We start from the raw sequence: 16,410 nt of genomic DNA, 5'->3' as shown, positions 1-16,410 counted from the left end.
TACTGGTTCTGCAGGCTTAATACTTACTGTACTTTTTATTGAATTCTCAGAATAGCTGAAGTAAAGATTGTAAAAGGAAAGGAAAAGGGCAAACAACTTTTCCATATCATTGTGCATTATACAAGCAATAAACATAGAGCGAAATAATCCATAAATTAGTGGAAGTGGTATTGGATGAAATCAGCCAATCCATAGCTATACAAAAAATAAAACAAAAGGTATCACCAGTCTTGATCCCACAAAAGCAGAAAAAGTAATCCAAGTGTGATCCCCTGAAGCGAATGCAGCAACAGCATAATTCACTGGGAATCCCTTGCCAAATGATGTAAAGAAAGAAAATGTCAAAATGGCCCCTCTGCACTTTGTAGGTTGATCAAGTTATTTTATTGTACCTAAGAAAGTACTTCCTGCTGAAATGAAACAAAACATAATGGCCCATTTTAATAAAAATCCCTGTCTTTGAGAAAGTGCCAAGAAAATGTAAGAACAATTTCAGCATTTAAATAAATTGAATAGACAAAGCTTTGTATACATATTTAGTTCTCATATTTTCTAATTTGAATATTTGCTATGATTACAGTACTAAAACTCATTTTATGTATTTTTATGTACTCAATTTACTCATAATTCATGATTGTGTTCTATTATCTGCAGAGCTTAAGAATAGCAAAGATGCTCTTAAATGTAATATCATTAAACATGGCACATATTAATCAAATAAATACCATGAAAATCAGTAAACAAACAAACAAACAAACAAACACTCAGTCACCTATCCTCATTAACAAATAGACATACATATATGATTAATTAACATAAAAATATATATTAAACATAAAACAGTCATCAACTATTTTTTGTAAGTTCCAAAATTGAGATATAAAACTGTTTCTTATTAAATCTCAAAAATGCTGTTGTCCAGGTGACACGACAACATAAAAGACCATAGCTATTCATTAAATTTGTTGAGGAGTAAGCAAATTTTTGTCATATATGGTAAGAGAAAACTACATTATAACAGTTTTATTAAAAATAATATATCCATTTTAGAGTGTGCATTTTTGTGATTGTCAAAAGCAGTAATCCCAGTGTAACATGGCATCAGTGCGTCAGATTTGTATTTATTTAATGAATGCTATCATGTTTTCAAGTGAATCTGCTAAGTAAATTAAGGTGTTTGTTTATTGTGGGATATAGTTAATTGTATAATCAATATATAGTCATTAAAGCAAATATCATGAATAAACGGACCTAAAGGCAAATGCCCCTAGACATAAAGGCAAATCTTACAAAAAATATTGTAGGAGAGAGTTAGTATGCCTTAGAAATGGTGGTGGATCAAATCTGCATAATAATGATGATGAAATGATGCAATTTTATTCAGCCCCACTGAGTGAACCGCTGTTTAAAATGCTATGTCAGTAGTAATGACATAAACAGAGGGCTTGTAAATACAACAGCAATTCTCCATTGTGATTGTAGCCATGTGATAGCTAAAGCACATAAACATCCGACAACCATCTTTGATTCATCTTTAAAGCAAATTACACAAAAGCAGATGGTGTTTAATCGATCAAATGTGATTGAAATTTCAGTAAGTCAATCATGAGTTGCTGTAAGGCCCAGATTTGTTTAAGCAATTGTCAGAAGGATGAAGCTTTCCAGTTAAACATGCTGCTGAAGCACCACATATGTTGCTGCAGCAATATTTACCATCTCACTCCTCTGCTGACTACACAAATGCATAGATGTGATTGAATTTGTATAGGAGACACTAGGTAGTATTGTTCACTTCTTCTCCACATTACAATTCATCTGACTAAACAGAAATGAGACTAAAACTTCAAAGGATTAATTTCTCTTATAAATAGTATCTTCTATTGCTTTGGTAATTATACTAATTGACTTTAAAAAGAGAAAACAGAGCTTTATTCTAAGAAAATATGTCGTCATTGATCACATCTCAGAAATCATACAGTACATAAAGTGTTTTTCTATTTTTTATTTGAGCCAAGAACAAAATCTATCGTGGTCTTCCTAAAAACGATCATGTATCTGTCTCAAGAAGACGTAGTTTTTCTCATTGGCTGAACAGCAGTAAATTTTGTACTGAATATGGTGTTTAATGATATGCAGATAATGCCTTAATAACTTAGTTTTTGCTTATTTATGAAATAAATAAATAAATGGTCATCAATAACTGCAGTATAAATGCAGATATAACTCCCTTTCATTATTAAAGGGAAAAATCTTCATCATTAATCACTTACTCCATGTGCCATTCTCCGTTCCTCTTCTGAACATAATTTATATTATTGATGAGAAATACTTTTTGAGAATGCTTTTTGTACAGAAAAAAAAGAAACGAAATAACGAGCACATTATAATTTGTATCACTCTGATATTGTCTCAAAAATGGCCCTACGCTGAACCAGATGGCACAAATTGTCTAAATAAATGCGCTGTTTGCTTTTTTGTTTTACGTAAAAGTACTCCTGATACAGGTCTCTGTCATTTGTGTTTTATTGTTTCCTTTGAGTTAAAGTGAACTTGTTTCCCACCTGGTCATTTCATGCATTTTCATTGATCAGATATCTATCTGAGTTAAAACCTTTCCATTCTATTATGGCCCACATAAATGTGTCGCGTCACAAAATGGATATAAATCCAATCTCAAATTCCCATGCTATATTTAATTTAATTTACATTTATTAAACGCTTTATCCAAAGTGACTTACATTGTATCTAAGTTACAGTTTTATATTTATCCATTCTTTTCCTGGTAATCAAACCCATGATCTTTGCATTGCTCGCGCCTTACAACTCTACTATTTGAGCTACAGGAAAGCATCAGATCAAAGACTTGATTTCAAGATCAAAGAATGCAATAGAGAGCGCACGGCATGAGCACTGGAAAGATAAGTTTGTCTCTACTATCTTTAATATAGATAATTATGCAGCGGACTGACTCGTGCCTTCAGTTTCCTTTCGTGGCAGTTTGCGCATCGGCTTGCTGAAGAGATGCTCATTCACCTGTCTCACATGTTTATTATTTTACATTTCTGGAGTGACAAACGTGGTTTCAACAACCAGATGCATTTTCACTTGTCCAGTTTTTGTCTGAAAATGCGCCCAGACCACCTCCTGAAGTGGTTTATGCATCAGGTTTATATCTGTCTTAAAATGCATTTTGGAGGACATTTACACCTGGGGCCTCTATTTATAAGGTGCGTGCACGCACGGATGTGATTGTAGAGTGCGCATAAGCTTAAATACACCCCAATGCTAGTATTTATAAAAGCCGCCATTATGGTGAAAAGTGCTTAGTGTCACATCAGGTCTGGAGCAGACGTGACGCACTTTTATTGAGTATTACAGGGGTTTTTGAAAATGAAGTTTTTTGCTCGCTCGCTGTAAATTATGATGATTGGGCATATTTTATGTGTTAATGGTATTAATTAGGAGTCAAGTAACAAGACAGCTGAAACCATTCATTTGCTCTCGCAGTTCAAGGTCATTTGGCAATTCATAGATTTTACCTCTGAAAGAGAGGCGACGCGATGCTGACTCAATTCAACCCCATTCGGTCTGACTGGATTCCTTGATTATTGAAAAGAACTGGGGCCTCATTTATAAAATTTCATACTAAAAGCCATATTTCATATTAAAAGTGTACACACTTCAAAAGCTAGATTTTCGTGTATGCACAAAACTCAACCAAAACCAAAAATCCTCTTTATAAATCCTAGTTAGGGAAGATTGTGTCTACGCAAATCCACCCGACTCCATCCCATAATAAACAAATATGGAGCTTACAACACCTAGTTTTATTATGCATAACCTCATCTGCATTTCCATGCATATTCCCAGCCATGTGATACTGTTTAACATCATCGAAGGTATAAGATATTAAGGAAATATGAAATATGGACTATAAAATGCCAGTTGTGCCATACATTCAATTTTATTGCCAAAACTCATATCCCATATATATAATTTCCCATATATATAATTCTCATATAATTTTGATTTAACTTCTGTGTAATAATTTATATAATGTCAGAGTTTAATATTTAATGTAAATGTGTACTGTATATCTATTACATGAAAACGGAGCTCAAAATCTATTTTTTTCTACTTAATTTATTTATATCCTCCAGGAAAACAGTTTGTACACATGATTCAGAGTTCGCAAATGTTCAATTTCAAACAAAGGTAAATCCCACCTTTGTGTAGGAAGTAGCGTCATGATCTTTTAGCCCTATTTTGTGCATACAATAATGGTTATAAATAAGGATGCTGTTGAAAGCAGCGGGGTCCCTGCATCAAGAAAAATCACTGCAAGGTATCCGGTGTGCTAAAACATGACCAAACATCTATATATGACTAGTTGGGAGTGAGAACTTGTTTGCAGAAGGTACTGCTTTTTCCCCAGATGTTTGAAACAGCAGACTGTGCAATTACAGTGAGCATCGCAGAAAACCCATCAGTGCAGGGAGAACACTAGTAGGCTTTTTAGCGTAAACTTATATCCTTTGAACCAAGAGTCACAGGGGGAATATAAGAGGACATACATTGAATGGGAAAAGGATGTTAGATTTTAAGGTCTCTTTTTGTGCTAACTTTTCTTCTTTTTGCAGGAAATATAGTGTTATCTCTCACCCAATTCCATCTACACAGACATTTTCCTATTTATACAGTGATAATTAAAATTTCCAATCAGTAAGTTTCTCTCGAACAGAACACAAAAAGACTGCTGACAAATCCAGTTTTAACCAGCTTGGCCCAGTTTACCCAACGTTAGGTTACACTGATCCAGCGCTGGGTAGGTATGTGAGGGTTTCAATGTGTATGTAAACTGCCCAGCATCTAGGTAAATAATACCCTTTATAAATAAATAAATTACAGGATAAATTGATACAACAAGCTGAACCTCAGAATTTGGGTAAAAACTAATAATAAGAAAAACTACTCAGCACCTGGGTAAAAATATTTAAAAATAACCTAATAAAAATGGCCCATGCTGAACTCTAGAATTTGAGTAAAAGCTAAATAACCCAGAATTTTTAGAGTGTACCTGTGAAAGTTTTCAGGCTGGACTATAAATAATGGCTGAACAACATCTTGATGATAAATATTTTAGCAACAGAGCTGTTTAGCCTTAATTTATTTACACAGTATCTGCCATCTTGACTTATGCGAGTGATCACTGTAAATGCAAAAGCTAAAACAGGACAAACAATACTATATTGTCCCATGGAAAATTTGCTATCTGCCACTGTAACTTATTACAAGAATTCTACAGTAATAATTTTTTTTATTATTATCATTTTTTGCTCATACAATTTCACATTTTGTCAGTTTGTTTCTACTGCTAATATTTTTGTTGTTGGTCAACCCTGCCTGTATTTCTGATATTTTCTTTAGTATAACAGTTTTGTGGTACTGCTTCTCTGAGTTGAAGTGTACAACATTGTTAACTATTATGTATAATGTTGTGAATTCTTCTCAAACAATACATTTGTCTCAAATTTCTACACTCAAAAGATGTTAAAGGGAGAGATGTTGAATCTTAATTTTTTTCCATGAATTAGTTCTCTTATTGAAAACCATTTCTATCGCTTTTTAATTGTTCCAACAGTATTTTTAAATAACCCAATTTGCTGTAATAATACACAGCTACACCCAGCCCAGCCTTCCCAATACTGCTTCAAAATTTCTTGTATATTGATTGTTTCATATTCTTCTCTGAGTACCTTTTCTCAATGTCCTAAGCTGCCTTTTAAAGACCAATAGCACTTCATGTGAAGCATATTTGAGTTTTGATCTAGTTTTTCACCAGAGTTTTGTGTTAGCATGTTATGTGTTCCCTAATTAAAAGCGTTAGAGTACCACTTCATTATTATTTATAACAACGAGATTATTCTCCAGCGTGAGCAATATTGCACAGATGGCATGTGACATCGCTCTATATTAGCATGTGATTTAAACTGTTTTATAAAGAAGTATGATTGTATTTTGTTTCTGTGTGAGTTTAGGAGATCAGTGATACTGAGATTATGGAGCTAGCCCACAGTTCCTGGGGAAGGATGACGGTCGTCAGGCAGATTTTCCTCTGTGGAAGGACAGCAGTGTGAGCTGTATGAGGAACAACCACCGCATCTCCTCATTGCTCTGTGACCTCTCAGGAGGGCTACCTGCAGTCGCTGGAGGTCAGTAACCATAGAAACAATAGAAACGGCATCATCATCATCATCATCATCATCATAAGGTTGATGATGCTTTATAGAAGATCAAATCCATATGCAGTCTCAAACCAACCTCTAGAGATATATGGATATAACCACCTCTTAGAGACATAGGGACACAGACTCTCAGCTGCTTATGATGTTTATCTTTATTGCTAATTTATTCATTTTTATGTGAGGTTTTATCTTTTTTTTTTTTTTTTTTTTTTTTTAGGTAAAAGTGTTAGTGTGAAAATTTATTTTTATGCATTCTCTGTGATGCTATTATTTATTAAACGATATTACAGTCCAACGTATGATCACCAAGGCTGCATTTATTTAGTAAAAACACAGTAAAAGCTAAAATTATTCAATTTACCATTGATGTAGCTTGAGACTGATGATAATAACAACGCATGTCAGTTGAGTAATCTAATACCAATCTGTTCTCACTCAAAACATTAAAATTCACTGCATGCATCTAAACAGATACCAAAAAGTGCCTAATAATACCTGTTTACCAACACTGCTGGCAAGACCATTATTTTCAATAAAAGGGTTGCTGTCAATTTACCCATAAAAAGATCATTGGTATTATATTCTCTCTTTCTCTCTCTCGCTCTCAAAATATCTTTATAATTTAAGGTTCACGCTTGTGTTTATTTCTAAAGAAGGATGTATTATTAAGTAATCATGCATTTAATCACACATTAACTCAGCAGGAGACTACAATAAAGTCATAATACTTCATTGGTGGCTCTACTTACAAAACTCCAGAAAGATGCTTATCCAGTTAACATCCTTTGTTACCAATTTATAAATCAAAAATTAATTAGATTATCCATTAATAAAGACTAATAATAGAATAATTTTCATGCTGTTGATTGTACATTACTATTTTTATACAACACTTTTAGTGCATTTGAAAACAAATGCCATCACATTACCTGCTTCATATGTTGTTTTGGATGCAGTAAACTTGCTTAGTAGATAAATGGTACAGCAGTATATTTGCAATGTAGATATTAGAGCAATTGCATTTTTCTTTCAAATTTGTTTTTGCCTGACACTTAAGTTAGGTATAGGTAGGTGGTTTGGAAGTCAGGAATCTTTGGTTTAGCTATAAATGACCAGCCTTTCTGGTCTAAGTTGTGCAAAAGTTAAGTTTTGGATACTAGTTATGCTGATTTCCCTAGACTCCTTACCAAACTTCTTAACTAGGTTAAAGATCTAGCTTTTTTGGTCAGTCAGCATCACCAGACATAGCATGGTTATCTATCTGAACTACTTTTTAATCCAACATAACTAAGTCAATGGAAAGTCCTTTTGGTCTGAAATCTATTTTATTTGTGTTTTTGTAACAATTGAAACCTAGATTTAATTTCAATTTGCGATGACCTTTTATTATACAGTTATCCACAAATCTAGTTATTGTGCCCAAGTGTTTTGCTGTGACGTCCACAAATCTGCTTGAACCCGCATGAACACTAGTTTCATAGTAGTAGGACAGATGGCTGAGCTTTTGCACATCCTCTGGGGCTTACGCCTCAATTATTCATAAAAAAATGAGGTTAAATGTTCTTTGATGTTTAATCACCTTGACAAGCAAACCACTAGTTCACAGCAGTGACAAACCTGTCAGCTTTTCGTCTGAAAATCTGCACTGTCAACACAAGCATCCACTTTTGTGTGCCTTTCCCTGTCACTCAAGAAACAAGCAATCACTCGAGTCACCCACATAGCTTTTGCTAATACCACCAACGTGTGCTTTAGCTGATGGTCAGTTCCACTAAAGTGTGACAAATGTCTTCCTGTATGGACCTGTCAGCTCAACTAGCGTGCCCGTCATTCAGTGATCAGGAAGCAGTTGTCTGTGTAGTAGGGACAGGTACTATGTTTTATACATCAGCTGGAATGATAACTGACACCTAGCAGGTTGTAACACTCAGCAAATGTCATACTTGGATTAGAAATAGCCATGAAAGTTTGATTTGAATCTGTGTGGGTCATGGACAGATGACACTTCCTGATGCACATTCAGCAGACAGTGTGCTGGATGCATCGTTGGAGCGTACAGCTCATAACTTGAATTACATTTTGAAGGTCATTTCTGAATATGTATATCATTTTAGACAAATGATGTCTTACATATTTATTTTTGATTAAAAATCTAAAAAACAGTAAAAATATAATTTCACAAACATCTTTTGTTGATCCTGGATCAAAATTGTCATCCAAAAATATAGACTTACACTCTAAACCTAACTCTGCCCGTAATCTATTCCTAAAATGAGAGGGTAATCATAGCTTATTATTAAGTAGAAGCGCTCAACCCTGATTGAAAGTCTAAAACTGACATTTCTTGTAGGTTATCCTCAGTACTAATTGGTTAACTGAAATGTTGATCCAGGATCAACAGGGATGTTGATCCAGAAACATCTTGTACATGAAAAAAATCTATTTGACTGACGCTCCCTGAAAAAAACCTGTTGCAGGTTTAACATACTAGTTATTGAACAAATATGTATGAATGAGCATCAGTACAGTACAACTTACTGAAATGTGTTGTCTATAATTGCTTATATTTTGTTTCAATCATGGGAATATGTCAATAAATCAGTTTTTAAACAATATGCCCTGTAACTCCAATATTACCTCATTAAAAACATGCAAATATAAATTACAGAAATGTTCGGATATTTTTAAATTTGAATAAAATAAAAAACTAAAAAGAGTATCAAATCACATAAACCAATATTGTTTTCACAATAGAACATAGAGAACATAACAACTGTTTAAACAAAGAAATGTTTACATTTTTATCCACTAAATGAGCTTATTTCAAATTTGATGCAACAAAAGGGCTAAAACAGCAAGACATTTTTAAAAATTCAGTTGGGAGAACATCTAGCGACTACTTGGCGTTAATTGACATCAGGTCCGTAACATGATTAGCTATAAAAGGGAATACTCAATACCAGAAGTAATGATGGGCAGAGGCTCACATGTTCCTCAATGTCAAATTGCAAAGGCTTTCACAATCTGAAACTGAAGCTCTATCATGCAAAAGGAAGCCATATGTGAACATAGTCCTGAAGCGCATCATGTCCTGTGGGCTGAGACTCCTTTATAATTGCCTGTTTCTAAGTGGAAAAGTGCTTAATGGCCAGATGAATCAAAATGACAAAATTTACATTCTTGGAAATCAAGGACTATTTGACTATTTATATGTTATATTTCAAATTCTTTTAGTTTTTCACATAATTTAGAATTTATGTCGTAATTCTATGAATAAAACATTGATATTCAAGACTTGTAATGCAAATTCACTTTTATTAAAGTATTTATTATAATTAAATAATTGATTATTAAGTATTTTATGTGAATTTTCGCTAGTTTCAGCTAAATAAAAACATTATTTTGGCTTTTAAAAATATTTTAATACATGGCTATTTTTTTTTCTTTTTGATTTCAGGTGTCCAATTTGTACCTTATGATAGTGTGTTGATGCTGGCTAATGCATTCTACCGGAAATTAGAAGATCGGAAGTGGCACAGTATGGCCAGCCTCAACTGCATCAGGAAGTCAACCAAGCCCTGGAACGGAGGCTGGTCCATGCTGGAAACGATCCAAAAGGTAATGATGTGTTTGATGTTAAGAATTTTTTCAGAGCTGTCTGTCAAACTGTTGGGGAGGGAGGGCGGGTGTCACATCCAGCATGCAAGACTAGAAGTGGCAAGATGGAGAGTAGTTGAATAAAAGCAACTGTGACAAGATGATAGTTTCCTTTGCTTTACATCAGGTCCCAGACATATGGCTTTTTGAAATGCAAATTGCTTTCATCTAGGTTGTTTTGCTGCCTTCCCCTCTCACTGCTGCAATTGCATTTCTCTTGAACACCAGCACAGCGTGTCAAGCTGAGATAGCTGCTGGTTGCCCTCACACAGAGCTCTCTTAGGGGCCACTGAAAGCTGTGCAATAGTTGGTGCGTGGCCGCAGTAGCTGATGTGTCATCTTACGAGCTCGCGGTGTCTCCGTGAGCTCTCAGGGGCAGCAAGCCGTCTAGTGTGTGTTCCTCAATTTCACGGCCTTTTAACGTTATATGAGCCACACAGAACTGCAGAAAGCCTCTAATCGGCCCTGAGAGGAACACTCCACTGATAGATATGTCTCTGAACCTTCCGCCGCTCTCTCTACAGTAAGATCATTGCTTGATCTGAAGTCAAAGCTGTAAGCCTTCATGGTTGATGCTTTTAAGTTTTGAGCTACTCACACCACTCTAGAATAGTAAGGAAAACATGGCAACACTTCGGTGTAGGGACCAGTTAACTAGTTGCTTATTAGCATTATTAACATATTAGCTGTTTATTACTAATATAAAGTAGAAATTTTTCATGGCCATAATCTACATCCTTAATCCTTCCCAATACCTAAACTTAAAGGAATTAGGAGTTTATTGAAGCAAAAGTCGTTAAAATAAAGTGACCTTAGACCTAAAATAAAGTGACTGGAAAACATTAATATTTATTTTAAATAACTTTTTTGTTTAACAGTGTTGTTTAAGAAGTATTTATTTAAGGTTTTTTTTTTTTGTTGTTTTTAATTTAAATTTGCTGCAAAGGCCATATTTTTTCTGATCTCATGTTATCTCATGTTTATCATGTTTTTTTTTTTTTTTTTTTTTTTCAATAAACATTTTTAATAGCTTTATATAAGCTTTATAAGCTGTAATAAACCTGCTTGTTAAATAGATATTTGTAACCAGTTTATCATTTGCTGATTAATCCATGCCAATCAGGACTATGATAATATTATGATTATTTCACATAATTTTGTAATTAGTTATTCATTTCTTGATTAATAGAATCTACATAAAATGCATATATGTTTTTTATATTACATTGTGTAAAACTTCATGGTTGGTGAACTCTGACCTTTGAATTTGTATGATGAAAAGACAAGTACTTTGTGGCCAAAGTAAGATTAATATTTCACAAGGTCAGCCTCTTTCTGAATTTAAATAAATAAATACCTACATACAAAGAACGTGACATCTCTATACTGTTTGTCGCGACGTCCTAAAAATGTTGTATGCCTAATTTTGCAAGTCTAATTTTGTAAGTCTAGTTTGCCTGAGAAGTTAATGAACATTATTCCATTACACTACTTCTTGAATCTTTCTCTTTCTCTCCCAAATCCTTAGTCTCCCCTCCTGTCTGTTTCTATAGAGGTGCTTTACCTCAGGTTTTGTATTCCTTGTGATTATTTACTGTGTGAAGAAAAACAACATGCAAGATATATGTTTTAGATGTCAAAATGACAGAAAGCCATTGATTATGAATTACACATCACTATCTTTAAAACCCACGAAGTGAAAAAATCAATGCAGCCCCATTAACGCTAATAATGTTTTTGTTGTTTAGCACTTAAACCCATTCTCTTCCAAGGTGTCTTGTCACATCAATAAAAAGAAAATGTCGTCATGGTCATGGAATTACTGTATATGTGGTATAGTTTTGCCATTGTGAAATCATGTGTTGAGGTATGAATCTGAGAAGTGGTGTGATAACTGGTGTGACCAGTGTCAAATAAGGTTGCACTACACGAAACCAATTCAAGAAAAAAAAAGAGTTTTTGTTTAAATCATACTAATAAATCATTTAGAGAATTATGAAATAAAAATTATTATCTGACTAACATACTGATGGTTATCATGTGCCCTGTTCATGTCACACTCAAATTGTAGTTTCAGCAACCTTTTTATATAATTTTTAAACACTCTAACATACAGCTACTTCTAAAAACTAGAACTTGTCTTAAATGTGTGACCACATACAAAATGCAGCACAGATTGAGAAAATAGTGATAATGCTAACTAAGCCAAGCCTGTCTCTCAGTGTCTTCAGGCCATATGGCCATTCTTATTGTCAAGCCCAAGGAAGCCTAAAGGTTTGAAATTGTAATTGGTAAAATTCAATGTATAAAGGGTAGAGCACACTGCACTTTGATCTGGCTCAGTTCTTTTTACTGTGTCACTTTATTGTGTATTGATTCAGACAGTTTTGTTCCCACAGGGCCGTATAACTGGTCTCACCGGAATTATGGACTTCATGGACAATGGATCAAATTCCCATGTTCAGTTTGAGATTTTGGGGACCAGCTTCAGCGAAACGTTTGGAAAAGACATAAAGCGAGTAAGTTCAATAGCTCAGGTAAATGTTTAGTACCTGGTGTAAAAGCTGTCTTATTTTTTCCATAGTCACCTTTGGTAAAAACAAACACACAAACAAAAAAAAATGTAAAATTAAGTTCTCTGTTGGCAAGTAATCTACTTTTTTGAAAGACTTGCCAATGAGAACAGCTTGACTTGATGTCATCTGTGCAGATTGTATACCCAGACTGCCATTTTGACACTTCACCCCTGTGTCAAACAGCCGAGAGGCAAGAGTAAACAGCAGTGAGGAGTCATGCTTTGGCAGGCTTGACAAGCCAAACGTGCTTTAATGTGAACTTTATGTCCTGTGCATTTATGTCATGTTCCCTACACCCTGTTTATTCAAATCCAAACAGTATATACTAGAAGAGTTTATTTAGCCTATAGTTGGATATTTTCACCAGCTTTTGTTATGCTTTTCCTAGAACAATCAGAAGTAATTTTCATTACAGATAGTCTGTCCTCTTTTCTTCTCTTCTTAGCTGGATTTGCTGATTCTCATGCTTTGTTTTTTGAAGCCATAAACTGCTTGGTTCCATCCATCATTTAAAATAAAGAGTAATATAAATTACAGGAGAGGAAACAGTCTGCTGGTAATGAAGATTTAATCACCCTGCATCCCAACCTGAATTATGAACCCACTGTATCACATTATAGCCATTAGGATCCACAGTGCCACAACCATTTACTCCCTGCCCGCACGCACACACACAGGCCCTGGCAGTACAGGCTCCCCCTAATACAAAGTACATTTATTAGCTATAATGAAAGGAAAGGACAGCTAATGGTACGTCAAGTGTACTCAGTCCTGTTGTTGTTCATTATTAGAGCACCAGCTTTGGTCTTCTGAGTAGTGCCAGCCAAGACGAGATTAATGTAGCCAACTGCATTTCCACCCTGCTATGGAGACAAACACTGAGCCATGCTGTTAATTTGACATATGTCATGGATTGAAAGCAGAGGCGAATACATTTTCTGGCTAAACAAGAAACCCTTTGGAGGTGAAAGAAAGCTGGAAAGTTTCAAGTGATTTCTTCGGGGTGACTCAGTACGATGTTTTAGTGGTAACTTTTTTCCTATCTCAGTGTTTAGTCTCTCTGTCTGTCTAAATGGCTTTTCTCTGACTGCTTCTATATTAGCTCTGTACAAAAACTACTCAAGTGCCCAGCAAGACAGCTTTTTAAAATATCTGTGACACACTATTGTCACTAACGCTTTGTCTACACTGGATGTAAACGAGTCATGTTGTGTCAGTCAGGTCAAAAGCTAATATGTGTATATATATATATATATATATATATATATATATACTACTGTTGACTCTGGCCACCAACAGTAGATGTTTCTATGAACTTTGACACAACCAGGTTAGATGGGCTTAAGCTGTTCAAATTTTACCTTGCACAAAGAAAATTAATTGTCGTGGTGACATTCTAAAAATTAAAGGGTCATTGAAGGGTCACATCACAAAATGTGGCATATACATGTTAAATAATGCTCATCTACTCCATCAGTTTCTTTTCTTGAGAAATAGACCTTGTTCAATCCAAGTTTTATTTGTTTGTTTACAAATTAAAAATGACAATTTATTCAATCAATCAATCAGTCAGTCACCTTTATTTATATACCGCTTTTTAACAATACATATTGTATCTACCAAATTTGGAAAATAGAGTGTAAGTAATGTATATATGACAAAGGCATTTCATTATTGAAATGCAGGGATGTTGTTGTCTAGACCAGCTCAGTTTCAATAGGATCTTTCTAATCAAATCAATGAAAATCCTAGAAAATTAAGTGTCCCCAACTAAGCAAGCCAGAAGCGACAGCAGCAAGGAAGCAAAAACCCTTGGGAGAAACCAGTTGGGGCCAGTTGCTCACGGCTAGATGAAACCAGCATATAATTTTCAGTTCAATTTTGAACGAAGCGATGTCAGATTCCACTTTAAAAATTCTATTAAAACTATTAGTAAGTTTTTAACTATATGTCAACTACCGTAATCCTCTAATGGCATGTCTTTAGAATGTCAATCAATATAAAAAATTATAAAAGCTGATTTTAAAATACAGAAACAAAATCACTTTAATAAGAAAGCATTCTGAAGGCATTAAAGAAGATCAAATAATAATTAAATACATATTTACAGTAGTAACAACAAATAACATTTAATATTTAGTTTGATTAATATCAAATTTTTAAGTGGTTCATGTTAAACATGGTAATTATCTGTAATATGAACACCCAACATAAAAATACAATATTTACCATCTGAATCTGTCATGTCTTTGGACTTTGTTATAGTTTCTGTCTCATGCCATGTGTTCAGTGTAACCTACTTTTAGTTAATTGTATCATGCGTCTTCAACTGTGTCTTGTTAATTTAGTCATTCACCCCGTGTATTTAAGTCCTGTGTTTTCAGTTCCGCTTGTCCGATCTCGTCCGTGTTTACGTGTGATATTGTCCTGTCTGCCTGCCTGCCTGTAATTATATCGTTTATTTTCATCTCTAAATGTGGATTAAAACGCTTTATTTTCATTTATATTAGTCGTGGTGCTCTCCTGCTTATCACACCCTTTGACAGAATCTAACCATGTCATGTGAATAAATATAAAAGTCAGCCATCTATTAATTATCCTATTAATTATCTGATTTTCATTTGTAACTGAAATCTAAAACATTTTATTTAAAAACAAAATTAAATTATTAATAAAATTTTATTATAATTAAATTATTTTTGAGTAATCAAAATCTAATTTCATAATGTAACAACTTGCAGGCAGCTGACTGGAGACAGCGAAAGAGTCATTAATGAAAAAATGGCCTAAAATCATAACCATAACAACAATAGTATTATAATAATGTATTCAATCATAATAACACTCAGTTCCTTTCAGTCGTCATCCGAGTCACGTCGGATGACCGATTTAATTGGGATCTCGCCGAGAGACCAATCTACTTCGAGTATCTAAACGAGCCAATTGAAGATTGGCATGCGCTATCGCGATCCAGCTGCCGCTGATCACAGCGCTGGCCAGATAAATAAGCAGCGGTGCAGCGCATATTCAGCTTTTCGCCGGAGCCGAGCGTGACTGTTCTACTCCAAAGACGCGATCTACGAAGTGTTGGAGTACAGCGCTTCAGCGGAGGTCGCTTTCCTGCGTCGAGTGGATTGCCACAATCAGGCTGCACTACCCCTGTTTGTGTGCAAAACGGCTATCCCCTCTTGCCTCAGCACTAAAAGAGCATTCGCGGGTGCGTCTTTTTAAAGACGACGTTACGCCTGGCAAACTCGACGCCAGCCTTGGAAGATAGCGTGGGTCTTGCTTCAGACGACGCGTACACCCGCAGTGTTTCTGGATGCGGTTGTTACCTGGTGTTAGGTGATGGTCACAATCGCTGCCTCGTGTGCCTGGGCTTAGCACGCTGAGGTGGCGTTGTGGATGAATCATTTCTCGCGGGGCAGATGGTCATCTCGGAGTGATGGGCAGGCTCTGTCGCCTTGAAAAAGGAGGCGGAGCTTGTGTTTGCTCGACTTGGTTCTCATCCTGGCTGCAGACAGGTGGGCTCCCATTCACAGTGACACAAAGCTTAAACTCTGCAACCAGTGGAGCTGCAAAGGGGCAGTCTGGACCCTCACGTGGGGTATCAGCTGTACCTCTTGGGCTCCCCTGATGATCAGAAGTCAATCGCTGCATCGGAAGGTGAGCCAGACATTTCTGGAAGTGAAGATCCGGTTGCTCTGCGCTACCAGGCGTTGAATGTACTGGATAAAGATCTAGAAATGGTGGCTATGCTTTGCCCAGGCCGCCGAGGTGATCGGGATCAAGTGGAAACCTCCACTGCTTCCCCGGCCCTCGAGGCTGGACGATTGGTATTTAAGGGTGGCTCGCGCTGGTTCTCAGGGCCCCACCCTGGTACCTTCTTCCCGGAAGTGCATGAGGAGCTTACTGGGATGTGGAAAGCACCT

General features: G+C 35.5%; 1 pseudogene; it reads left to right on the top strand.

The window, feature by feature from the left end:
- LOC122355783 overlaps positions 1-16,410 on the top strand; it is a 57,289-nt pseudogene that overhangs the window by 1,943 nt on the left and 38,936 nt on the right.

Source organism: Puntigrus tetrazona, chromosome 12 (genome assembly GCF_018831695.1).
Source record: "Puntigrus tetrazona isolate hp1 chromosome 12, ASM1883169v1, whole genome shotgun sequence".
Taxonomy (NCBI): Eukaryota; Metazoa; Chordata; class Actinopteri; order Cypriniformes; family Cyprinidae; genus Puntigrus; species Puntigrus tetrazona.
The sequence above is the reverse complement of the archived record's forward strand: the minus strand, read 5'-3'. Positions and strand labels throughout refer to the sequence as shown.